This window comes from Armigeres subalbatus, chromosome 3 (genome assembly GCF_024139115.2).
Source record: "Armigeres subalbatus isolate Guangzhou_Male chromosome 3, GZ_Asu_2, whole genome shotgun sequence".
Taxonomy (NCBI): domain Eukaryota; kingdom Metazoa; phylum Arthropoda; class Insecta; order Diptera; family Culicidae; genus Armigeres; species Armigeres subalbatus.
In genome coordinates, this window is record NC_085141.1 from 322,341,905 (window position 1) to 322,368,629 (window position 26,725).

At 40.0% G+C, this 26,725-nt stretch overlaps 1 protein-coding gene across 4 annotated transcripts in view; it reads left to right on the forward strand.

The window, feature by feature from the left end:
• The window catches only part of LOC134225470 (dnaJ homolog subfamily B member 6), a 431,651-nt gene that overhangs the window by 381,624 nt on the left and 23,302 nt on the right, over positions 1-26,725 (forward strand). The window contains exon 1 of one of the 4 annotated variants that reach the window (XM_062705567.1): positions 15,948-16,389. The exons of the other annotated variants lie outside the window; for them this stretch is intronic. The gene's annotated coding sequence lies outside the window, so the exon portion shown is untranslated. Of the gene's footprint in view, positions 1-15,947; positions 16,390-26,725 lie in introns of those variants that run through there. 4 annotated transcript variants of the gene reach the window in all.

Here is a 26,725-nt window from a genome sequence, read left to right on the forward strand (position 1 = left end):
ACGAGGTGAACTTTCCAGCTATCCCGGCTCCCCGTCGTGTGATTCCAATACTCCCACCGCTACATCCGCACAAGCGACTGGCAGCAGCAGCTGCATCGGTCCAAGCTCCAGCATCATCGGCACCATCCACCAGCGAATGGCCCCCGCTTCCTCCTCCTGGGTTCCGTCGGCAGTCGGAGAACGAAGCCGTCCCACCGGAAGAATCTGCCCCGCTGTACACTCCGGAGCAACTGATGCCGATCTTCGCGCAGCTCGCCACTCGACTGCGCGGCTGCAAAACCCGATTCGACCAGGTCTTCACACTTGGCATGTTCATCATTGAAAATGGCTGCTAGGGTGGGCCTGGTCAACTGGAACGCTTGCTCGCTAAAGAGCAAAACAATCGAGCTGAAGGATTTCCTTGAGGAGAAGGAAATAGACGTGGCGTTCATCACCGAAACGCACCTAAAACCGGAGGTGAACATCAACATCCCGGACTTCCGCATCGTGCGACTCGACCGGCCGACCAGGGAGGCGGTGTGGCCATCGCTCTTCGCTACAACATCAACTGTCGTCTGCTTCCAAGCTTCCAGCTCAGTGTCATCGAGGCCATCGGTGTCGAAATCACCACTTCGGTCGGCACAATCGCGCTCATCGCGGCGTACTGTCCAACGCAAGCCAAAGCCGGCGATGGATCATCGGCTGCCCTTCGGAGGGACATCGTCAAGCTGACGCGGAGGCAAGGCTAGTATATCATTGCCGGCGACTTGAATGCCAAACATCAAGCCTGGGGCAACAGTCGCGGCAATCGAAACGGCACCATCTGGAGCAACGACATGGAGGAAGGCCACTACACGATCCTGAACCCGGATTCCCCCACTCGGCTGAGTCGGTCCGGTGCCCACGCAACGCTCGACCTCTACGTAACAAACCTGAGTGACCACGTCTCGCAGCCGGTTGTATACCAGGAGCTCAGTTCGGATCACTATCCGGTGGTGGCGGAACTGGGCTTCTCGGTCAATCGGCACCAGCAGTTACGGCGGAACTACCACCGAGTGAATTGGCAGCGTTTCCAGCAGTGCGTCGATAACACCGTCGACTACGAGGTGCGTCCGGAGACGCCGGAAAGTATCGACCATCAGCTGTGCGCTATCGAGGAGGCGATCTCGGTGGCCCGAGAGCAACATGTACCGACGGCTCGACAGGTAAGCAACTCCTTAAACATCGATACACTCACCAAAGATTTGATTCGATTGCGGAATGTCACTCGCAGGCAGTTTCAGCGTAATGGACTGCCTGAGCTTAAGGCACGCTGCAATCGAATCACAATAATTATCAAGTCTAGATTGGTGGACCTAAATAATAACGTTTTCTCTAATAAGATCCGCACTCTCCCAGATTATGCTAATCCATTCTGGAAAATCACCAAAATTCGAAAATGCAAGCCTCGGCCTATTCCACCTTTGATTCCACTAGACAATAATGGCTCTAAGGATCGCTTGATAACTCCTGCAGAGAAGGTCGCTGAAATAGGTCGTCACTTCGTCAGCTCACACAATCTTGGGCAGAACATCGTCAGTCCACACGAAGCAGCCGTCAACGAGCATGCTAACAACATCCATTTGATTCCCAACGACTTCTCGGAGGAGTTGGAGATCTCAGCTGACGAATTGACGGCCTATATCAAATCGTCGAAGAACATGAAGGCCCCAGGCTTCGACAGCATCCTGAATCTCGAGCTCAAACACATGAGTGCTCCGTTCTTTGAGCACCTCTCGCTGATCTTTAATCAGTGTCTCCGGCTTAGCTACTTCCCATCGTCCTGGAAGTCAGCGAAAGTCATCCCCATCCGGAAGCCTGGGAAGGATCCTTCCTCCCCCAAAAGTTATCGACCCATCAGCCTTCTCTCAGGGTTATCCAAGCTATTCGAAAAAGCTATTCATCATCGGTTACTTGAGTCTGCCGAAAATCTCAACATCTTGCTCGAGGAACAGTTTGGTTTCCGACGCGGTCGGTCAACTGTACACCAACTGACCCGAGTTACCAACGTCCTCAGACGGAACAAGTTTGTCTCAAAAACATCCGCCATGGCCTTACTCGATGTCGAGAAGGCATTTGACAATGTATGGCATGATGGCCTGGTGTACAAACTACAACGCTACAATCTTCCCAGCTACCTGGTGAAAATCATCAACAATTACCTGTCGGCAAGGACATTCCGGGTCTCAATCAGCGGAGCGAGTTCCAATGCGCACAACATCGTCGCAGGCGTCCCCCAGGGCAGTATCCTCGGGCCCCTGCTTTTCAATCTGTTCACCTCCGACATGCCAGAACCTCCAGAAGGCGGCATTCTGTCGCTGTTCGCAGATGACACATCCATCGTCTACAACGGTAGAGTGATCAGAGCGCTAGTGGCAAAACTCCAACGAGGCCTGGATGCCCTGACGAAGACCCAGGTCATCATTTTCCCCCACTCCAAATCCCCTAAACTTGTTCCGCCTGGGGACTGTAAAATCATCCTCAATGGAACGACTGTGGAATGGGCCAATGAGGCCGGCTACCTTGGCTTGACCCTCGACAGCAAGCTTATTTTCAGGCAACAGGTTGACAAAACGGTGACAAAGTGTAACGTCTTGTTGAAACTACTGTACCCTTTGATCAACCGCCGGTCGTCATTGTCCCTGAAAAATAAGCTTGCTGTCTACAAGCAAATCATCCTCCCTGTGATCGAATATGGCATGCCGGTCTGGGAGAGCTGCGCTAAAACCCACCACCTCAAACTTCAACGGGTCCAAAACAAATTCCTGAGGATGATCCTCAACCCTCCCAGGACAAGAACATCCGAGGTCCAAAAACCTTACATGAACGCTTTGGTGAGTGTAAAGAAAAGTTTAGGGTCCGTTGCTTGCATTCGGATCAGGCTCCAATTAGGGCGCTAGTTCCAATCTAGGTTATCAAATTTTTTATTGTAAATATTAGTGTACATAGTAGTTAGGTTATCAAATTTTAAAAAACACACCAGCGCCTCCTAAAGGCCGTCATGATATATCATATTAACACTTAAATAACAATATATACATCAGTTCAATCAAAGTTAATTGCCTATTTCCGGGGATTAAACCACCCGACTTGGACGTTAATTTACAATGTTATGGAAACTCATATGTGAATATGTACGTTATGTGGAAGATATTGATTTGAAAAATGTATTGGAGGTAACCACTTTCCCTTCGATGGGACTCGAACCCATGACCCTACAGTACGCTAGACTGGTGCTTTAACCAACTAAGCTACGAAGGACCTCCGTCGGCCTTCGCAACCTAGCGGCTACTGAACGAGCTCGAGATTCCCAAATTGGACGCATAGTCAAATCACTCGCAATCCATTTCTCAAGCCAATACTTCCACGGAGGTCCTTCGTAGCTTAGTTGGTTAAAGCACCAGTCTAGCGTACTGTAGGGTCATGGGTTCGAGTCCCATCGAAGGGAAAGTGGTTACCTCCAATACATTTTTCAAATCAATATCTTCCACATAACGTACATATTCACATATGAGTTTCCATAACATTGTAAATTAACGTCCAAGTCGGGTGGTTTAATCCCCGGAAATAGGCAATTAACTTTGATTGAACTGAACCTGAGTTGCGTGCTCTTGCCTACGCAATGCGGTCGGGTCTGAGCTTGACGACCGACTGGCAAATGCTTACACAACCTCACTTGATCAGTACCGTTGCTGATGAAGAATGTGTATAGCCGCCAGACATTCTAAATACTCACGCTCCTCTAATGTGGACGTGTACAATACACATGTGGAAGTATTGGCTTGAGAAATGGATTGCGAGTGATTTGACTATGCGTCCAATTTGGGAATCTCGAGCTCGTTCAGTAGCCGCTAGGTTGCGAAGGCCGACGGAGGTCCTTCGTAGCTTAGTTGGTTAAAGCACCAGTCTAGCGTACTGTAGGGTCATGGGTTCGAGTCCCATCGAAGGGAAAGTGGTTACCTCCAATACATTTTTCAAATCAATATCTTCCACATAACGTACATATTCACATATGAGTTTCTATAACAATATAAACATGAAAATTTAAAATTGAAGTTGGAGGGCCAAGCCGGCCGAGCACTGTACATGTAGAAAAATAATAATTGTAGAACAGAAAATGATTAAATAAAGAAGAATTTTACTACTACTACTACAAACAACTCGCCTTGCAACTGAAGAAATTTTCTATCGTCTAATATACCTTGTGCATTTGAAGGATAGAATTTGTTTCTGGTGGACTTGGGCGGAGGTAAATTGGGGCTCGATGGGGCATGAAGTTCAACAAATTAAATATTTTTCATTAAATAATAATAATAAGGTTTTTGGATGAGTTTTCGAAGAAATTTTGCTTAGGAATTCCAATGGGAATATACCGCCGGAAATAAGTATAAAGACAAGCATGATTTCCATACATTTTCATCATGATTGAGGATCGATATCTCGATTCGTAGCGATTCGATTTGGCTGAAATTTTACTAGGCACCTGTTTTTAACTTTAACTTTCGATCTTTGAGTAAATTGTATACATCTCTGTTGATTTTGACCTCAAAATCTGGAAATAATTATAAAGACACCACTTTTTTATATGGAGCTCCATACAACGTAACCGTCTGTATAACTATTTCCACAGAAACGCGTATAAACAGAATATGTGCATAAATGTAACTTACATTGAATTAAAATTCAAGTCATTTTTGGCCTGCTGACAAAATAAAAGCCCAATCGAAATGCTAACAATCCAGATATTGACCTCCCAATATGGCTATTTTGTATTGAAACTGAAATTGTCTTTCTACTTATTTCTACCAGTGTAGTTTCGAAAATCCTTTAATAACTCTTTTGAAAATTCCCTTAGGTTCTTCTTTAAAAATTCCTCCAGAAATGTTTTCTGTAAGCCTACTTTTTGGAATATCTCGACAAATTTCAAAAAATCTCCCAGGAAATTCGTCTAGAAATAATTAAGTAAGTTTATCTAGCGATTTATTGATAAAACCCTCCGGATTTTTTTTCAGAAATTCATTTGGATGTTTATCCTTTAGGAAATTTCCTTACGAAATTCTTTTGGATTTTCCTTTAGGAATTGCATCATATATTCTAAAAACCTTCTAAAATTCTTTGAGGAATTTCTTTGGAAAATTTTACCAAAATTACCTGTCAGTCGCCGGATCCGCACCCCATACGGTGACGTTTTTGGGTACGCGCCTTACCGTCACGGCTGCCTGATGACGACTGACAACTTGTTCTTCTCGGATGCAACCCTCCAACGTTACCCGGATAAAATGCAACCGAACAATGCAACGATCATTGGATACACGACATGGACAAACGGACACAATGGACTCACGAGAAGATGAACTGGCAACGACAACAATAACGAATAATGAATATCTAAAAATAGATTCTGTGTGGATTTTGTACAGCAGAATACCATAGTAGATCACGGCACAGTAGCGGTTAAAGAACACAGAGTGCCTACCAAATAAATATACGAATAAAAAAAAAATCTTTTCGGAAATTCATTTATAATTTTCTTCAGAAATAATTTTCAAAGGAATTTCTAAAAGAATTTCCAAACGAATTCCCAAAAAAAAAACATTAAAAACAATTCCAAAGCAATACCGGTTGGAAATTTCGGTGGAATTTCTAAAGAAATTTTCAAAGAAATACCTAAAGGTATTCCTGAAAAAAAATATAAAGTAGCCTTAAAAGAATTTCAGAACAAAATATTTGAAGGAATTCCTGGGATAATTTTCAATGGAATTACTGGAAAAAAAAACAAAAAAAGTAAAAATACTGATAAATTCCGAAAGAATGTAATTTCCGAAGGGATTATAGTATGACTTTCCTTATAGAATTCCAGAAATGGTTTCCGAAGGAATTTCTAAAATAATTTCTAAAGGAATTTTAGAAGGAATTCCTAAAGAAAATTCTAAAGTATTTTCTAGGGCAGCAATTCTCAACATTTTTTATGAGAGGTACCCCTTCAAACTTTTGCATTAATTGAGTTCCTCTTGAGATCCTCTTGATAGAAGCCATCCGAGCCTCTTGAAAGGCTTTCCGAGCTTTTTGAAAGAAGGCTCTCGATCCTTTCAAACGAGCTTCTCGAGCGAGGTCTCCAGTAGCCTTGCACGCAAAGGCGTAGGATTGCCAATCCCGAGATGGCGAGTTCGATTCTCGGTCCGGTCTAGGATGTTTTAGGGTTGGAAACTTTCTCGACTTCCTGGGCATTGTTCTTGTCACACAAAATACATAATCATGCAATAGCCGGTATAGAAAAGCTTTCAATCAATAACAGAGAAAATGCTAATACAATACTAAGTTGAAAAGCAGGTCAGGTTCCAGTTGGAATGTAGAGCAATTGAAGAAGAAAAAGAAGAAGAAACGAGCCTCTTGAAAGGAGCCTTCCGAGCCTATTTAACGGAGAGTTTCCGGGCCTCTTGAAAGAAGGCTTCCGGGCCTTTCGAAAGGAGGCTTCCGGGCCTCTTGAAGGGAGGCTTCCGGGTCTCATGAAATGAGGCTACCGGGCCTCTTGAAAGGAGGCTTCCGGGCCTCTTGAAAAGATGTTTTCGGCCTTACGAAAGGAGACTTCCGGGCGTCTTGAAGGGAGGCTTCCGGGTCTCATATAGGAAGGCTTCCGGGCCTCCTGAATGGAGGCTTCCGGGCCTCTCGGAAGGAGGCTTCCGGACCTCTTGAAAAAAGGCTTCCGGGCCTCTTGAAAGGAGGCTTCCGGGCCTCTTTACCTCAGAAATTCCTTCTAAATTTAGGTTCATTTAGGAACCCATTCACGAATTCCTTCAGAAAATTCTTCTGAAGCACCTTCCGCAATTCCTTCGGAAATACCTACGAACAATATTTTGGGAATTCCTTAGGAAATTCCATCGAAAATTCCTTTGGGAATTTGTGAGGAAATTTCTTAAGGTTTAGAATATTCGCGTAGGAATTTCTTCAAAGGACTTTTTTTTTGGGAATTCATTTGGGAATTTCTTAGAAAGTTCCACCGGAAATTCCGTTGGGAACTACTTCAGAAATACCCTAAGGAATTTCTTAAGAAATTATTTTGGGAATTCCTGAAAAAGAATTCTTTTGGATTTTTTTTCCGGGGAATCTTTCTTCAGAATTTTCATTTAGGAATTAATTCTTTTTACACTCCTCTTTTCTTCACGACTTCCATAGAAAATTCCAATAGAAATTCAGATTTTTTTTATAAATTTCATAGAAAATTCCTTCAGATTACCATTGGACCACCATTGGAAAATACTTTGGAAATTCCTCTAAGAATTCCACTTTTTTTTTAATTCCCTTGGGAACTAATTGGGAAATTCCTTTAGTAATGCCTTTGAGAATACCTTTAAAGGTTCCGCCAACGGGGGTGTCATTGGGCCAAAATGTGGTATACTCCAAGTAAATGTTACAAAGCTCTAGTAGTTAACATTGGAACCAAGTTTTAATTAGTTTGGTACAAGCTTGAATATTAAATTTACCGCTGTGTGGGGGAAAAATAATGAATTATGGAAATTCTTCAAAGTTATATGTTGTTCAAAATTGGCCCATTCTCACCCCGCACAGGGGGTGACATTGGGCCAAATGAAATAGTTCAGCGGTGACAATGAAACGATTCAATCGTTCATTCAAAATAATTGCCTACATTACGGCTCTTACCAACTATGTAAGGCAAATCAACTGAAGGCTTGGCCCAATCTCACCCCTTTTTTGCGTGCATTGCTCGTTGCTACACTCAGCGAACTGGACTATCGAAATTCATAACTGGCGCCTTATGAATCTTCGACTGATTATTCCACCAACAGTGCTTCTTATACGCAGTTAGCTTCCAGAGTAATCAAGCGTCGATGGGCGTGTGGTCTACATACCGGCCTCCCGACCCCGACGTCCATGGTTCGAACCCAGTCTGCCGCACTTCACTTTTTTTCAAATTAAAATCATCATTCATAAAACAACATATTGAAATTCATACCGATTCCTTGTCGCAAATTTTCATAAGGCGTTTGATTGAAAATCATACGTCCATTTTCCTCAGTGACGAAAAACCAGAACCGTTATATAAATATTAATAAAATTCGATAAAACAACAACAGATTATCGTAACATGATAACCACACAGTATAAAAATGTTACAGCATATATGATGTAACAAAAAGGCTCCGTTCGATTCGACTCATTTTTCCATCACTTTTTAAAATTACAGGTCGTCGTTACTATGGAGCTTGTATTCAATATTGCATACAAGAAAAAGTTGGTTGTAAAATTAGAGGTTATTGAACACAAAAATATGCGTTCAAATATTTCCATGGCGTGTAATTTTCAGAATTTTTAACTGTGGCAGGTATCCATCGATCTAAAAACTAGTTATGTAATAGATTTGTGTGGCATTCCTGACACTATTTTAATACGGGTTCATTCGCTCAATAGTTTTACATTCTAATTTCAAGCATTATGGTACGAGCACAATTAGTTCTTGAAATTTGTTTTGTGATTTCCTAGACGTGAATTTTAATATAATTTCGAACCGTTTGAAGTTTTCATCAAAATTCGTAACAGTTTCTGAGATATTAGGAGTTGAAACATTTTTCGTTTTTGGCCCAATCTTACCCCCTAGGCCCAATGTCACCCCGAACGACGGTTCCTTTGAAAATTCCTTTATTTAATTTTTTAAAACTTCCTATTGGAATTTCTTCAAAAAACTCATTAAAAGTTATTTGATTATTCCGTTTAAAATTGGAAATGCATTCATGAGTCCTCTCCGATATTCCCTCAGGAATTCCCTCGGGAATTACTTCAGAAATTCCTCCGAGTCCAAATAATTAGATAAAAGAAGTTCACGGTTCGAAGTGCATAACAGAGCCAAATTCTATGCATTTTCTTTAACATTATAAAAATCGATCAGCTTTTTACATAAACTTGTTCATTCTTCTCTACATTATAATTGGTATATATAATTTGGTGCAATTAGTTGCTTCTTAACACATACCATATTTACAATTGGTATTTTGTAACAATTCGGATTTTGTTTTAACAACTATTTTGCTGAGAAACTTTGATATGTATTCAATGTAGGGGAACTGTTCCGATCTCCATCTTACTGAACATATATTCATCTCATTGCGAAACAAAGAAATACGGCACCAATTTCATAAAGAAATCAAATACCTTTGCATTGCTTTGTTTTGATGGGATGAACATCGGAGCCATGAGATGAAATCCTTTTTCAATTTCATCAAAGTTTTTTTTATTTGCCCATTCTCACTTCTCATTCCTCTTCAGAAGGAAGAATGAAGAAGGAAGAAAGATGAAGAAGTAAGAAGGAAGATGAAAGAAAAGGAGGAAATACTAACAAAGAAGCAAGAAGGAGAACTTTATCAACGTTTTTTTTATTTGCCAATTCTCACTTCTCATTTCTCTTCAGAAGGAAGAAAGATGAAGAAGTAAGAAGGAAGATGAAAAAAGAAAGAAAGAAAACGGAGGAAAGACTAAGAAAGAAGCAAGAAGGAGGATTGGAGTAGAATCAAGGAAGACTCCTCCCTTTAGTGTTTTCACTTTTTAAGTCTTAAAGACCAGATCATTTAGAAATGGGGCACTTTCAAATGCGTGTATTTTTTTAACTTTTAGTTTGATCGAAAAACTTTCTAAGAATGGAACAAAAGTTATATTATTTTATTTCATATGAATGACTGAAACGAATCATGCATCGTTATTTCGAAGAAATACTTGCAGTTTCCCGATGATGCCGCTTGTCAGTCGGCGCACACCTTCTCCAGCCATGATTTTGGCTAGCTGATTCCACAAATTCTTCATACGGCCAATGTCCGTGGTGACTGCACCCTTCATCTTCAGTTTCTGGTTAATAATCATCCAAAATAACTCTATTGTATGAAACTGAGGACAATTTGATGGATTCAGATTTTTTTGGGTTAAACTGGATTCCCCTATGGTAGTACCATTGTACACAGATAGAAAAATCCACTGAAATTTACGCTAAAGATGATGCACATAAATGGAACACCATTATTAGCTTAATTCCACGCGTGATATAGCCTAAATGTATACAATATTTGACGTGAATCGTCAATATTACTTGCAAGTTGTAAGCAAACTTGTTAGGAAGAGGTCCATTTCCGCGTAGAAAAGTGTAAATTTCCGCATCTCAAGTTTTACGCGCTGTTTACTTTTCATTATTTTATTCTGTGTAGAACTTCCTTGCTACAGTGGCAGCTGGCTAAATCTTGCCAAAACGTAAATGGGCCATCATGGGACTGAATGATCAGATCAGAGGAACGACTGGTATGACGGCGAATGTGAGCAGTTAGTTAAGGAGAAGAATGCAGCATGTGCGAGATTGCTGCAACACCGCACGAGGGCCAACGAGGCATGATAGAAACGGGCGCGGAAAAGCCAAGCTCGATTTTCCGGAGGAAAAAGTGCCAGCAGGAAGATCGAGACCGCGAAGAGACGGAGGAACTGTACCGCGCTAATAACACACGAAAGTTCTATAAGAAGTTAAACCGCTCGCGTAAGGGCCACGTGCCACAGCCCGATATGTGTAAGGACATAAACGGGAACCTTTTTACAAACGAGCGTGAGGTGATCCAAAGGTGGCGGCAGCACTACGAAGAGCACATGAATGGCGATATGGCAGATAACGGTGGCGGTATGGTAATGAACAGGAGCACGCGCGCAGGACATGCGACTTCCGGCTCCGAATCTCCAGGAAATCCAGGAGGAGATCGGCCGGCTGAAAAACAACAAAGCCCCTGGAGTTGACCAACTACCAGGAGAGCTGTTTAAACACGGTGGTGAGGCACTGGCTAGAGCGCTGCACTGGGTGATTACCAAGGTTTGGAAGGATGAGGTTCTGCCGCAGGAGTGGATGGAAGGTGTCGTGTGTCCCATCTACAAAAAGGGCGATAAGCTGAATTGTAGTAACTACCGCGCAATCACATTGCTGAACGCCGCCTACAAGGTACTCTCCCAAATTTTATGCCGCCGACTAACACCAATTGCAAGAGAGTTCGTGGGGCAGTACCAGGCGGGATTTATGGGTGAACGCTCTACCACAGACCAGGTGTTCGCCATACGTCAGGTATTGTAGAAATGCCGCGAATACAACGTGCCCACACATCATCTATTCATCGACTTCAAAGCCGCATATGATACAATCGATCGGGACCAGCTATGGCAGCTAATGCACGAACACGGATTTCCGGATAAACTGCCACGGTTGATCAATGCGACGATGGATCGGGTGATGTGCGTAGTTCGAGTTTCAGGGGCATTCTCGAGTCCCTTCGAAACCCGCAGAGGGTTACGGCAAGGTGATGGTCTTTCGTGTCTGCTATTCAACATCGCTTTGGAAGGGGTGATACGAAGAACAGGGATTAACACGAGTGGTACAATTTTCAATAAGTCCGTCCAGCTATTTGGCTTCGCCGACGACATAGATATTATGGCAGGTAACTTTGAGAGGATGGAGGAAGCCTACATCAGACTGAAAAGCGAAGCTAAACGGATTGGACTAGTCATCAACACGTCGAAGACGAAGTACATGATAGGAAGAGGCTCAAGAGAGGTCAATGTAAGCCACCCACCACGAGTTTCTATCGGTGGTGACGAAATCGAGGTGGTTGAAGAATTCGTGTACTTGGGTGACCGCCGATAACGATACCAGCAAAGAAATTCGGAGGCGCATAGTGGCTGGAAATCGTACGTACTTTGGACTCCGCAAGACGCTCCGATCGAATAGAGTTCGCCGCCGTACCAAACTGACTATCTACAAAACGCTTATAAGACCGGTAGTTCTCTACGGACACGAGACCTGGACGATGCTTGTAGAGGACCAACGCGCACTGGGAGTTTTTGAAAGGAAAGTGTTGCGTACCATCTATGGTGGGGTGCAGATGGCGGACGGTACGTGGAGGAGGCGAATGAACCACGAGTTGCATCAGCTGTTGGGAGAACCATCCATCGTTCACACCGCGAAAATCGGAAGACTGCGGTGGGCAGAGCACGTAGCCAGAATGTCGGATAGTAATCCGGTGAAAATGGTTCTCGACAACGATCCGACGAGAACAAGAAGGCGAGCTACACAGCGGGCAAGTGGATCGATAAGGTGGAGGACGATTTGCGGACCTTCCGCAGACTGCGTGATTGGCGAAGTGCAGCCATGGACCGAGCTGAATGGAGAAGACTTTTATGTGCAGCACAGGCCACTCCGGCCTTAGTCTGATAATAAATAAATAAATGGGACTGAATGAAGGGTAAAATCTGGCTTTTGACGAAGATGGATTTTGCAGGACTGTGCAGAATTATTTATCGTTTTTCTTTCTGCATGGTGAATATTTTGAAACCACACTGTGAAAAAATAGACCAAAAAGAATGGCTTACTAATTATGAAACACTATGAAAAACTTGCATATTCGACCACTAGGAACGCCACTATCTTTAAAATGAAGTGCCCCATTTCTAAATGATCTAGGCTTTACTTTATACTTCTCATTTTTCACTTCTCAATTCTGACTTTTGATTTAGGGAGTGAGTGCTAGTAATGGATCCCTTAACGACTGAAATTTACTTCAGTCGCTCCGCTAGAACGAGCCTCTTGACAAATTATAGTTCTGCTGCACCAGATGACAAGCAACAGGTATCAGCATCGTGTTTCGTACATAAAACTAGCCAAAACATTCATTTTTACCAATAAAGAAAGCATTTTAAATTGATGTAGCTAGCATGCCTATTATGGCCACCCCCGGGTCCATTATACGCAACATCGAGTTTGTTTATATACGTATTATGGTCCTCCCATTTGATTTACATGTTCCTTGTGCCTATAATGGATCCCCCTTGTGTGCTAGTAATGGACCCTTTAGCATATTTACATTTACAAATTAGTTAATATAACTAAATTTCTGCTTCCCTGTCCATAACAAATGTATGGAACTGCTGTCCTGTTACATGAAGCAACTTCACCCGACGGAAGTTTGCAGAAAATAGTCGATTCCAGCGTTTAATTAGGGATTTTGTTCAGGGGGTCCATTATACGCACGGGGTCCATTACTAGCACTCACTCCCTATTTTCAGTTTTTTTTTTTAAATTTTGGGATAAAGTTCAAAATCGACATGATTTCTCATTCCTCACTTTCCACTTTTCATTTCTCGCTTTTTACTTTTCACTCTTGTCGCTTCTCATTTTGTACTTCTGTCTTCTTTTTATTTCTCTCTTGTCACTTATCACTTCTCACTTTTCACTCCTCAGTACTCAATTCTCAATTCTCACTACTCACTTTTTACTTTTCTTCTTATTTTTCAGTTTTCACTTTTCACGTCTTATTTCTTATGAAATGGGAAAATGTCTCATTCATCACTCCTTGCTTGTCACTTCCTCCTATTCTCTTCACCGGCAACTTTTTTGTCAGTGGCATAGGGACGGTTCCTTCCTGGAACCTACTTTTTCCTCCTGCCACCTGGAAAAATCTCGAGAAAAAATAGAATCATGGAAGTTTCACATGACATGATATAGGAAATGAAAATTATAATGCCTCTAGAACGTAATAAATTTTTTTTAATCATCCAATTTTTGGTTTGTGGGGTTCGAAAATAAACAATCTTAATTATTGATGCTTATTTATAAAAAGTATAAACATAATCGAGCCAAGTACGAGACACTGAAGACGGCCTTACAGTAAAAGTCGAAATATGTATCTGTAAAGATAGCAAAACGTAGTGGAATCAAATGGAAAGTACTCGTCGACCAAGTCGAGTCAAGTAGACACTGAAGACGGCCTCACAGTTGAGGTCGACATACGTATCTGTAAAGATAACAAAACGTAGTGGAATTAGATGGAAAGTACTAAACTCGTCATTCCACTAAAAGAGCTTAAATATTTTTTCCCGAAAATTCGGTTGGAATGTGTCGGAGCAATGAAAGTTAGGGGTAGACCTGTGCGCCGATTAAAAATTTATCGGCGGCGGCGTGATAGATCATTTTCAGCCAGCTGCTGTGGTATGGCGGCGTCATGCCGTTGGTAATCGGCGGCGGCGTCGGTCGGCGTGAGCTTATTTCATGCATTAGAAATTCTCCCAAATTATTCACAAATTCCTCTGTAAATTTCACCAGGAAAGCTTCAAAAGCTGCCCCAACAATTACTCCGAAAGTTCATCCAGGAATTCCTCTGGAAGTTTCTCCAAAAAATACCTCCGGAAGTTCTTCCAGGAATTCCTCCGGATGTTCCTCCAGGAGTTCCTCCGAAAAATTCTCCAGAAATTCCTCCGGAGGTTCCTCTAAAAAATCTTCCATAAATTCCTGCCTCAGGAAGCTTCTCCAGGAATACCTCCGAAGCTTGCTCAGGCAATCCCCGGGAAGTCCTATAACTTCTTGATTATTACCTATAGAATTTTCCCTGAATATCTCTCTGGAGTTCCACCGAAAATACACTCTACAAATTACCTCGCAAATTCTACAGAAATTATCACGAAGTATTTCTTCTGAATTCATTTCAAATTCCACTTAACTCTTCATAGAATTCCACTAAACTCGATTCCCGCGAATTTCAATTTTAAACTCTAGATCTGGAAAGTTTACTTTGTAAATTCCTCCAGAATTCAACCCGGAAACTTCTCCAAGAATTCTCCCAGATAGTCGTTCAATCCTTGAAGAACATTTTCCACATTTTTTAAATAATCAAATGTCAGGTGTTTTTTTTTTGTTTGACTAATTTTCATTATTTTTACGATTATGGCTAATTTGTATTATGAGCCAAAAATGGATGAGGAAGATATTAAATTGCCTAGCGAGAGGTTAGTGTTAAAAAAAAACAGTACGTTTTTTAGGCAAGTCAGTCTTGCGAAATGATATTTTCCGATAGTCAAATATCGGATTGAATAATTTTAGCTCCGTTATGCTTTTTTTGTATTTCACCCTTTGGATAACGTTCAAAATAGATTAAAGAAAAGTAGTTATCTTTAGCATGGTCTTGCTTTGCAGTCGCGCAACTTACCGCACGGTTAAGGAAGGTCGCATAAGCTTCCGGTATGCTGTTCACTTCCCGAGCAGGGGAAAATAACTCAATAATAATTAATTTTGTTATTGATACCTTACACTGCCCATGATTGCATATTTGTAACACTCGCATTTTTGTTCATTTTGTAAAGAGCCTGTGAGAAAGTTCAGAAAGCTCAATTTACTGCATCCAATCTCCCAACAGTAAAATAGGCTTTACTATCTTGCTTATCTGTGGTAAGCAAGATAGTAAAGTTTGATTGAGTTTGTGAGGAGGATTGACAAACGATTTACAAAATCAACCAGAATGCAAATGTTACAAATATGTGATCATAGGCAGTAACACTGGTATGAACTAAGTGTGCATAAGATGTAAAATACCACAGCAATAATACCACAAATTAATTTACACGATACTTCATGTATAACATACTCTATTAATATTACAATACCAAAATCGTAACAAATTATTATTCGATTGGTATTAAAATATCTGAGCTTGTTATGTTTACAGTATTTTGTGTATTAATTTTTTAGCATTTTACCTCTTATGCAAGCCAAGTTAATACCAACTTCTGCTATCGAGGTCGTCGCTCTTTCTCGGGTTTCAATGCCCAAAATTTATCTTGACATGTTTTCATTAAATATTTAATGAAACATGCAGAATGATCAGGTATCAAATTTAAAAAAATATATCCTAATTATCCCCAGTTATCTTTTAATACATTTAATGCGAATTCAGTGAAAACAGTTTCGTTAAATGTTCAATACTCTTGTCTCCATCACCGATCTAACCCATTGTAGATTGTCACTGCAAGGCATGTCGATAAATAGCTACCACTCGGAGGTAGACGTTTTTATTCTAACCGGTGCCTGATATTCGTCCACACACACTCGATGAGCCAAATGGTATAGAGGTGCCAATATACGAGCTGTGTTGCTCCATTCACACACTTGAACTCGCTCTCCGCACCAGCACCGTGTGTGTTGTTTACCCGAGTATTGTGAGGTAGTCCAGTCGTCACACTCCCATCCGTTGTCAGTTTAGTTTCAGAACCGACCGCGACCGCGAGTTCGTTTTTCTAACCGTTTTATTCGCGCCGCCCCGTATGTGTGCATTGTGTGCCATTGATTTGTTTTGTTTTGTTGCGCGTGTGCCTCCCATTGATCCACCGCCTCATTAGTTCTATTCCTTCATGGATCGATCTTACGTAGTGTCTAGTTTGTTCAGCAGATCATTTGAACATTTTGAACCAACTCAGTCCAACGGATTTCGCCCAAATACACCAAGCTTTTGATAGCTGCGCTGTGTCAGGATCGAGTGATTGGATTGGATCGATTTAAGTCGTGGTGCGTTCTTCAAGGTGAGCTTCAAAATTCGTCATGATTCTGTGCATCTGTGCGGCTGCCTGCCAGCCTGCCTATAACAGCTTAGTGGAGCTGCAGTGTGAGTTCTTCAAGGTTGACCCAGTAAAAGATTTACGAGATTCAATCTGAACCAGAACGTGTGTTTGTTTTCATCGTTTGCAACAGCAGCAACAAGTTGTTTGAAGTGATACCAAACCAGGGAAAGAACAAGAAGAGTAATCTTTATCGTCGTGTATTTAATACACGAGATAATGGGGATTGCGTCGACTAAGATGCGTAGGAATACGCAAAAAAAAGTTACTGTTCGCTAGATATTGAGAGAAGTTTGATCTCCGCGATGATGTGGTTTATTCGAGCGTAAAGTTTTCGAATTACGTGGAAATCACCCACGATTAGTGCTCCAAACAGCTGATGAGTCACGATTGCCTTGTACGTCTAGCTGGCTTACAGACGGGCCACGAGCGAGGTGAATAGAATGAGTTTTACAAACGATTTCTCCGGGTAATATCAAATTAAAAGTAGCGACATCATGCATCAAATGCGTCACACATGGCAAGCAGGGGGGTCAAGAACCCGATCCAACTTGTTCTAACCGTCAAACAGTGTTTAATTGGAATAATTCTGTCTCTGCAAAGATAAAATCTGACCTAATGGGAAATGTACAGTTTGAAAACAACTTTCGGGTATAAAACCTGAAGGAATGGAACTTGCTGTCTAAAATGGAAGTAGTGAACTTTTACAACTGTGAAATCTCAGATACATCTACAGTCGAACAAGAACACGAGTTTTCTTGTAAGAATATTTTGCATGCCACAGGATTCATGATTTTGACCAGCTGCTTCCGGCGGTGTTCAATAGATTCACAATAAAATTGATGTAGAAAATGCTTTGAATAGTTTTCTCGGTTTTATAAATTATCAGAAGCCTAAACCACGGTTTCTGGTAAGTTGGCTTGACTGGGATGGGAGAATGTTTTGCATGGGTTAGTAAGTCATTAACCCTTCCTTTACTAACCCCCTTTTGAAAACGAAAATAAAAATCTTTTTGGCTGTAACTTTGCCAACATTTTTTTTACAACTTTCACCAAAAAAAGTGAAATTTATTCAAATTTCAGATACTTTTTAAATGTCCAGGATTGGCCACTTGGTTCCGGAGTTATTCCGGATTTAAAATGGGTGTTAGTTTTTACCATTTTCTAGAACACATACTTTGAAAATTATTATTTTAGATATTTTGAATGGCAACAATGCATAAACTATGTCAAATTTGATCAGGAATTTGATCGATTGATTGATCGGAACCTGTTACGGGGTCACTTTACGGAAATAGACGAATAACATCATGCGACACATCAAACTTCATGATTTCATAATTTATGGTAGTTTTGTACTTCATGGGTCGTATTTGAACCGATTGAAGCCGGCAAACGGATTTACCGAGTACCGGTTCAAAGGTCAATCTGGGGAAACAAGCAACCCCGATTTTGCGGCGTATCAAACTTCATAATTTCAAAAGTTATGGCATTCGGTTCCAATCGGTTCAAATATAGTCTACGACACACAAAAATACCATAGAATGTAAAAACTCTATAAACAAAGACAGGAAATGTTCCAATTGGGATTCCAAATTTGGGTGTGACCGAAGTGACCTAACCACTTGTAATCGATTTACAACGATTAGAATCAAATTTCGTCAATTTGTTTATCTTTCGACTATGTATATGTAAAAATCCAGATGTTTTGGATGAATGAACAACCCCTCGGCAAAGGTGATTCATTTATTCAGACTAATGCCGAAGTGGCCAGTGCGGTATATAAGAGTCTTCTCCTCGGTGAGGTGATTTGTGAAAACTATATTTTTGAATGGCTCATATGTCTGAAAGTTTTAAAGCTACAAATAACTTCACTTAATGCATTTTGAAGAGAATTCAACCTTTTCAGGGAATATCGATTTTGAGTAGAAGTGTTGCCAACGTTGTTGTTGTTATGTTTAAAGTATAAAATTGTATTTTCTGCCAATGAGTGTATTTTTATTTGGAAAATGACTCCAGCATCGTGTTCTCCAGAAAATGTGGCTCAAGAAACACTCAAAATCCCAAGGTACTATGAGTTCGATCTCGATCTCATCTCGAGTTTAAGAGTTTTGAATCTTATATGACCCATAAGGAACTTATCAATGATTAATTATTTACCCTCTGTGCTAGTGTATTTCAGAATTACAGAGAATACAAAGACATTGTTTTCCTAAAACAAATTGTAAAAAATGTAACTTGAGCTTTTGAATAGAAAATAATGTATTTGGCAACGTAGTCAGTTTGGAAGGAATAGTTTTCCTGTATTGTTGTAAAGCATAAGATGGAAAGCCTATTTTTGCCATTTTATAGCATGGGTTGTAGCCATAAAGATTAAGCGTGTGTAACATGTGCGACTCTATTCTTTGTTCAAATTGTAAATAAAACCTCAACAACGAAAATTTGCTTACACTTCAACATATCAAATCATTTGATCAGCAACTAAGCATTGCAAACAAATGGCTCTACTTGATGATTTAAAGGTTGCAAAAATCTCGTGTTTTATTGTTATCTTGGTTCTAAAGTTTCTCAAGGGGTATATTTGTTCGCGGATGACAGACGTGTATTTAAACGCTTGCAATAACATCGAATTATCGTTCTGCTGATTCTGAAACTATTACTCACGTAGGGAGTATATTGTTTCACCTACTAATTGAAAACTTCTTCTTTTTTTTATAAATCTTTTTTTTTATTTTGAAAGCCTTTGGCTCATATGCCGTTATGAGCGTTACGGAGCCGAAATCTTTTTTATATTTGTTCACAATAATTTTAATTTTGGAGAACCGAAAAACTCGCGGTTCAATCTGGGTTAGGGAATACAGTAACTTATGGGAATCGTGATACGGATTCACTTTTTAAAAAAGACATAGTAACTCTAAAACACTTTTATTAATAATACTAACACAATACAGCACCACCGGTGATTGTCCAAAGCTGCCAAAGGAAAGAGAACGCGCCACGCGTTCGCGGGTTATTTATAATGTACAAACTGCTGATCTAGCAGTTTGGGTCGTCCACGTTGTCTGACTGCAATTGGTGCACCTGAGTGGTACGATGTTCCGATGTTTCCATAACGGCTCCCCTTTTAGTTTGAAAGCCGTCCTCGGCTTTCTTCTATTGCTGTGGGATAAGTGGTATATCTCTTGACTCGGGACATCCATCAGTTGCTAGGCTGAAATTGATATGAATATCTTCTTTTGTGTTAAGTGTGAGATGTTTTCTCCAACTAAATATTTTAAAGATGATGGCTATGATCAGGCCCAGGATACATATGATTATAACTGTTGTTGATAATGAGGTTAACCATCCAAACATATGTAGTTTCCAATGCAGATTGTTCGTAGTTAAGTTGAGATGATCTATCTGGTTTCTGTGTTCTAAATGCATCTCTTGCAGATGCTGTAACGGGATATTGTTTATCAGTATAGTTGGACTGACCTTAATTCCTGTGGTAGGGATGAATGGTTGAATTTCCATGTCGGAGTTAGCATACTCCTCGTCGTCCAGCTTCACAGTACAATTGGAGTATTGTATGAGGAATGACCCATTGAGTAATCGTTCGGATGAACAATTTGATGAAAGTGTAATGTTGGATCCTGTAACCATGATGTTGCCTTCTGTGATTTTACGAATAGTTTTAGCTTCGTAAATTCGTTCCATAGGACATTTGGCTATGTGTTGTCCTGAAACTAATTGTTGAATGCACTCCGTAGGCGGTTCCAAGTTGCTGGAGGAACATATAGAGAGATCTTTCATCTTTGGACACGGGTTTTTTTGACATAAATGCGTTCTGTCCTTCAATATAAAATTGTGCCGTGAGATGAATTCGTAAATTATTGGCAATTACGGGTTCAATCAAACCAATTTTGTATTGCACATCCTTGATTTTTGGTATTTTGAGTATATACATGAACATCTCGTTGTTATATACTGCGTACGCGCTAGCAATGTTCAACATATCGTCGACCGAGTTCAATCGAAAACCGTTATCGTTAAGGGTATGGCGAATAACCGAAAGTTCTTTAGGGTGGATGATGCGGCTGCTTGGGATGCGTCGTCCGGCTAGTGTTATAGATTCTTCAATTATCTCTAAATAGTATAATAATTCATCAATCTCAAATATGAAATTCAAAGAGTCTAAACTATCGAATGTTACTTTTTCCAAATTCTGCTCGTTATCTAACAGTGAATTGAAAGTTTTTGTCAAGTTTCTCATACGTTTCTCAAACAAGTGATTTATCTGAATTTGTTTATTATTTTCATCTACCAAGGAGTTTAGAGAAGAGTTTATGACTTTAAGATCGTCGGCGTCTGGAAGAATCTGGAGAAATGTATTTCCACGCTCTACCTAATGATTCCCATCGTTTGATTCGATGTGGCCTAATTCTATTGAACAACAGATAATTTCTGCCTATTTTTCTCCTGATAGATAACTCGAAAAAGGTCTGATTAAGCTTTCCGGTTTGGGCTACATTATTGTACACATCTATTGTCGATTCAATGGTGGTAAGGTTTATCGGATGCATTATTCTGAAAAAGCTGTTACTGATCCTAGCTTCTCCTAAGGGAATCATTATGATTGGATTTTGTTTTACATCGTGTAGTCTTAAATCCATTAGAGTCGTCTGCGTCAGTATACCGAGCCATAATCTGTAAGGAAGTCGGAAAGCAAGTTTTAGTCAGTTCGTTACTTCTTTGTATCTTTTTTATGAATTTTGATTCCTGTTGCGTCCGTAATTGTTTTTTCGTTTTGTTCTTTGATATCTACTAGTCTATATCGGTTGCTAAAAGGAGAGGCTTTTCCCTTCGTCTTAACTAAAACCGTATCGTCTTCAATATCCTCATAGTCTTTGTCCTGTATTTTAATTTTGGAATTATGTTTGTTAGCCTCAAATACAATATTGTCTCTTGCTGTCATAATAGTGCGTTGTTTTGTTAAGTTAATGTCCTGTAAGTCTAATGACGTCGAGTTTCCAAATACTATCTGTCTCGGTGCTAAATTCGTCGTAGCATGTTTTGTGTCGTTGAAAAGGGCAGTCGTCATGGACAGTCCTTGGTAAAGTGAAAGTTGGTCGAATTTCCTGCGGTTGGCCATATACATTTCTAAAAGTGTATTATGGAACCTCTCGATGGTGCCATTACTGTTGCTACTACTAGCGTAGTGAACGGCAACACCATGGGTTTCTAGAAATTCCTTAAAATTTTGACTGCGGAAATAAGTGGCTTGATCGCAAGTTAATTGTTTCAGTAGGCCAAAAATTTTGAATTGCTTGATGAGCGTTTCGATGATTTCTTCTGAAGTTTCGTGAAGGATTTTGTAAATTTGCGCAAATTTGGAAAAGGAGTCTATAATTGTTAGAAACTTTTCGTTTTCTTTCACGTAGACGTCCATGAATAGACTTTCTAAAGGTCTTTCATAGATTCTACGTGTGATTGGAATTTTAAAGAGATGACGCTCATATTTAGCGTATTTACAATCCTAGCAATTTTTTACAAAGGTCCTAACAATTGAAGACATGTTTGGGAAGTAGACTGATTGACGAATCTCTTCATATGTGAGTTTCCAACTTCTATGATTAAAGTTGTGACTCTTACGAACAAATTCGTCTTGGTCTTTTTTAGAAATTAGATCTGGTAGCTTAAGATTGCAGAATTGAACTCGCATTCCCTTGAAATGTTTATCTAGAATTTTAGAGCACAATTTTGCAATATTAGGTGGGGCAAAGATTCCATTTGTTATTTTTGGAGATAAATGAGCTTTAAGAATATTCAATAGTTGTTCTTCGGTATATTCCTCCTGGTGGAATACGTGTCTACTATAACCTGAAAAGATAAAATAATAAATGTGAGGGGACTTTCTTCTATTATTGGTAATATTAATGATGAGCTGATTTCTCAATTTATTTATGATTTCCGGCCCGCATATAGGATCGTTTTCATGTACTTCGTTTTCTAAAATGGTTTGTAAATTTATTTCAGATTCATCCACGCGAGGTATTCGAGATAATCCATCGGCTACCACGTTTTGTTTTCCTTTCTTGTAAACCAATTGGAAATCGAATTGCTCCAGATATAACCGTTGACGAGTTACTCGTCCTGTTGCATCTGTTAATTTAATTTCCTTCGTCAATGGCTCATGGTCCGTGTAAATAGTAAAACTTCTACCATACAAATATAATCGAAATTTCTTTGCAGCGAAATAGATAGCTAAAAGTTCTTTCGCAGTTGCGGAATACTTTTCCTCTGCTTTTGTCAGTGTTCGCGAAAGGTACGCAATTGGTCTTTCGTGTCCATCTACCATTTGCGTCAGTACTGCGCCGATAGCATAGTTTGATGCGTCGGTAGTTAGTATGAACGGTTCATTAAAGTCTGGATAACTCAAGAGTAGTGTTGTACTCATGATATCCTTTAACTTAGCGAAGGCAGATTCATATTCAGGATTGGTAGTAATTGATTTATTCTTGCCACGAAGTTGGCTAGTCATTGGTTTTGCAATTTTCGTAAATCCTGGTACAAATCTTCCGTAGTAGGAGATTGTTCCGAGAAACGACTTTAGTTCTTTTGATGTTTTCGGTAGAGACCAATTTTTAATTGCCTCAACTTTATTTGGGTTTGGTATACCCGTCTGTAGAGACGACGTGTCGAAGGAATTCTACTTCCTAACGAATAAATTCAGACTTATCGCATTGTACCTTAAGGTTAGCATCTTTAAGGGGTTGTAAGATTTTCTGAATGTCCTTCATATGCTCATCTAAAGAAGTTGAAAAGATAATGATGTCGTCCATATAGACGAAACATCTTATCCCCAGATGTTTTCGTAGAACAGCATCCATTAAACGTTGGAATGTCGCGGGCGCATTCTTCAACCCGAACGGCATTCTCAAAAACTCATATTTTCCATTGTCGACATTGAATGCCGTCTTTGGAATATCGTTCGGCTCCACCTCTACCTGGTGAAAACCACTGGCTAAATCGAGTAAAGAAAAGTATTGTGCTTTTCCGAGGCGATCCAAAATCTCGCTGATCTCGGGTATAGGATATCTATCTGCTGGCGTTAATTTATTCAGTTTCCTATAATCTACAACTACGCGATATTTTTTTATACCTGAATTATCCGTTTTCTTTGGGACCACCCAGATCGGGGAAGTCCATGGAGAAGAGGATTATCTTATGATTCCAGTCTCCAACATTTTCTGAATTTGCTCACTTACTTTTTCCCGTAGATGGTATGGGTACTTGTAAGTTCGTTGGTGAATGGGGTTACTTTCGCCGGTTTCTATTTTGTGCTTTACTTGATGGGTGAAATCCAATTTCTGTCCATCATGGAAGAAAACACTCTTGAAGGGCCGAAGAGTTTTGGCTAATAATTTAACCTCTTCTTTATTCAAATGTTCTGCAGGGAAGTTAAGCTGCGGAAAAGTTTCATGTTGGTTGAGAAAGAAACGTTCATTCTCAAAAGGTTTTAATCTCTCCAGTTTGGCTTGCCTAGTAGTAAACAAGTGTACAGTGGCATGATTATTTCTAGCCGCATAAAGGCCAGGTCGTAATGTGACACCTGTCGTCAAATTAATTTCTTCCTCAATGAGAAATGCCCCGTCTGCAGTAGTCGGTATCTCTATGAGGGTTTCCGTTTGTTCCTGAAAGTTCATGGAACTTGGATAGTATTTATATAAAGGATATTTTATATTTCCAATCGAAAGTTCATGGCTACCGGTATTGATTTTGGCATTCATAGTAGCCAAATTTTCATACCCGATAAGACCGTCGAAAAAGTTATGGAATTTGAATACGTGGTACGGTAGTGTTTTATCAAAGCTTCTAGGAAACATATTGACATGCAATACTTTATCAATAACAAATGTACCATTTTGATTAGTCACTATTGCGGGTCGATTGGTTTCCTGGCACTTTAACACATGCTCCGGATTAATGTACGATTTATTCGCTCCAGTGTCTATCAAGAAATTCAATATCCCTTTATTAGACTTGTAGCGAATAAACGGTATAAAATTGTTTACGTTGTTTGGAGATCGTCTTCCTCTAAGTGAAAATTTGACACGTTGGGTTGCATCGTTCTACCTTGCACATTGTCATCCTCATCGTCATCGTCGTCATCATCGTTATCTACGTCTACTTCGTTCGCGTGGAACTCTGATTTAAATTGTTGTTTTTGCATCGGATTCCTATATGGGGGTTTCGAATTTGTATGCTGCTTAGGGGAGCTACTCGAGGGGCCGTTGCTTTTGTTGGGAAATTTGTTGAATTGAGATTTCGCGGGTCTAGATCTAATTTCCGCGTTCTGGTTTATACACACTGATTCGTATGCATCTTCTAAGGTTTTAGGCTTGGATAATCTAATGATAGCGGATAGAGGTTCTCCGATATTGTCAAGATATCGAGTAACGGTTAGTATATCTATGATTTCCTTTCCTGTGATGGGATTGGAATTCAAGTTAGATTTAAGTCTTGTGTTAATCTCCTTGCATTCGTTAAAGAATTTCAGGTGACTTTATCACTTTTCTTAATGTTAAACAGTGTCGACACATTTGTCGCAAAGTCAAATCGATCACCGTATTGTTCTAACAGGATCTGTTTGATACCAACAATGGTATCAGGATCGCCATTTGCGCATACAATCGCGCGAGCGTCTCCTCTTATTTTATTTTTGATCGCTCTAATATACATAGAGCTTAGTGAATCGGGCTGGCCGTTGGCCCCCTTTATTTTGAACATTTCATATAGCTCGTCTACTTCCCGTAGCCAGCTTGAAAGTTCTTTCTTACTACCGGAAAACTCCGATAGGTTCTTGATAGGATCGGGGATAGTAAATTTACTACTGTTCCCCGATGTCATCAATGCCTTAAGCTGCTCAATTTCAGCCTTCAGCACCTCAATCTCTGACTGCCTGGTCTCTGGCATTGTTTTAGTGAATTATTTTATAAAAGATAATAAAAATGAGTTACTCACGTAAATGATATCCACATCCGAGGGTTTGATGATCACGTTGTTGCAGGTTCGCGTGCGACGGGACTTTTACCACTACACCTCACGATCCCACTTCTGACACCACTTATGGGAATCGTGATACGGATTCACTTTTTAAAAAAGACTTAGTAACTCTAAAACACTTTTATTAATAATACTAACACAATACAGCACCACCGGTGATTGTCCAAAGCTGCCAAAGGAAAGAGAACGCGCCACGCGTTCGCGGGTTATTTATAATGTACAAACTGCTGATCTAGCAGTTTGGGTCGTCCACGCTGTCTGACTGCAATTGGTGCACCTGAGTGGTACGATGTTCCGATGTTTCCATAACGGTATTATAGTAGAAAAGGAAGAATTCTAAAGTTATGACGATGATGAAAACATCGATGAAGTTTTTGTTTCATTTCTGTAACAGGACATAGAAATGAAACAAGAACTTTATCAATGTTGAAGAAACATTTTCTTGGGAAACAACAAAAGGAAAGCATACGAGAGGCAATCACGACAAAAGAAACGATTTGATTATCTAAAAAAAATAGCTGAGGGAGTAGACTTTTACTATGTTATTGTGAAAAATAGTGTGCGAAAAAGGAAAACCATTAAGTAATTAACACATGTACGTACAGAAGGAGAGGGTCAGTGGTTTGTGACTATTTACGAGGTAAGAGGGTTGAAATTCCCGTAAAACGTTAGATATTTTTTTAACGACTTTTTTAGTTATTCAAAAGGCAGAAGAAGACATGATATTTAATACTAATCGACCAGTGGAGAATTATCTACGAAAAGTTTTTTTCTTGCTTTTATGGGAATCAAACCCACACTCCACAGCAAGCAAATGTTGCTTACTGGCTTTATTAACCGAACAGTCATGTGCTCTCTCTCTCTCGCTCACCAAACAATCGAAAACTGTAAACTGTGTGTCTGTATTATATTATTGAAATATGACAATAGTAGACCTAAAACAAACAGCATAAAAATGATCTTCTTTGGAATAATAGTTTTATTTTCTGTATTTTGCAAATAAATGGATAATATTTGCTATTGAACGGCCATTAAACTTTCGCTACATTTTTGCATTTTTACACCTTGAGAATTCAGATTTTCGTAAACTATGTGACGTATTGTGTTAAAGTATAGCCCTAAAGATGCCGAAAAACTTTGCCAAAGAAGGTACCTTGCGGGAACGACAATAAAAAAAGTTATAACGCTATAAGATAGTCGGTTCAAACCATATGAAACGAAAAAGGTTTATTCTACCAGCAATGCCAAATTAA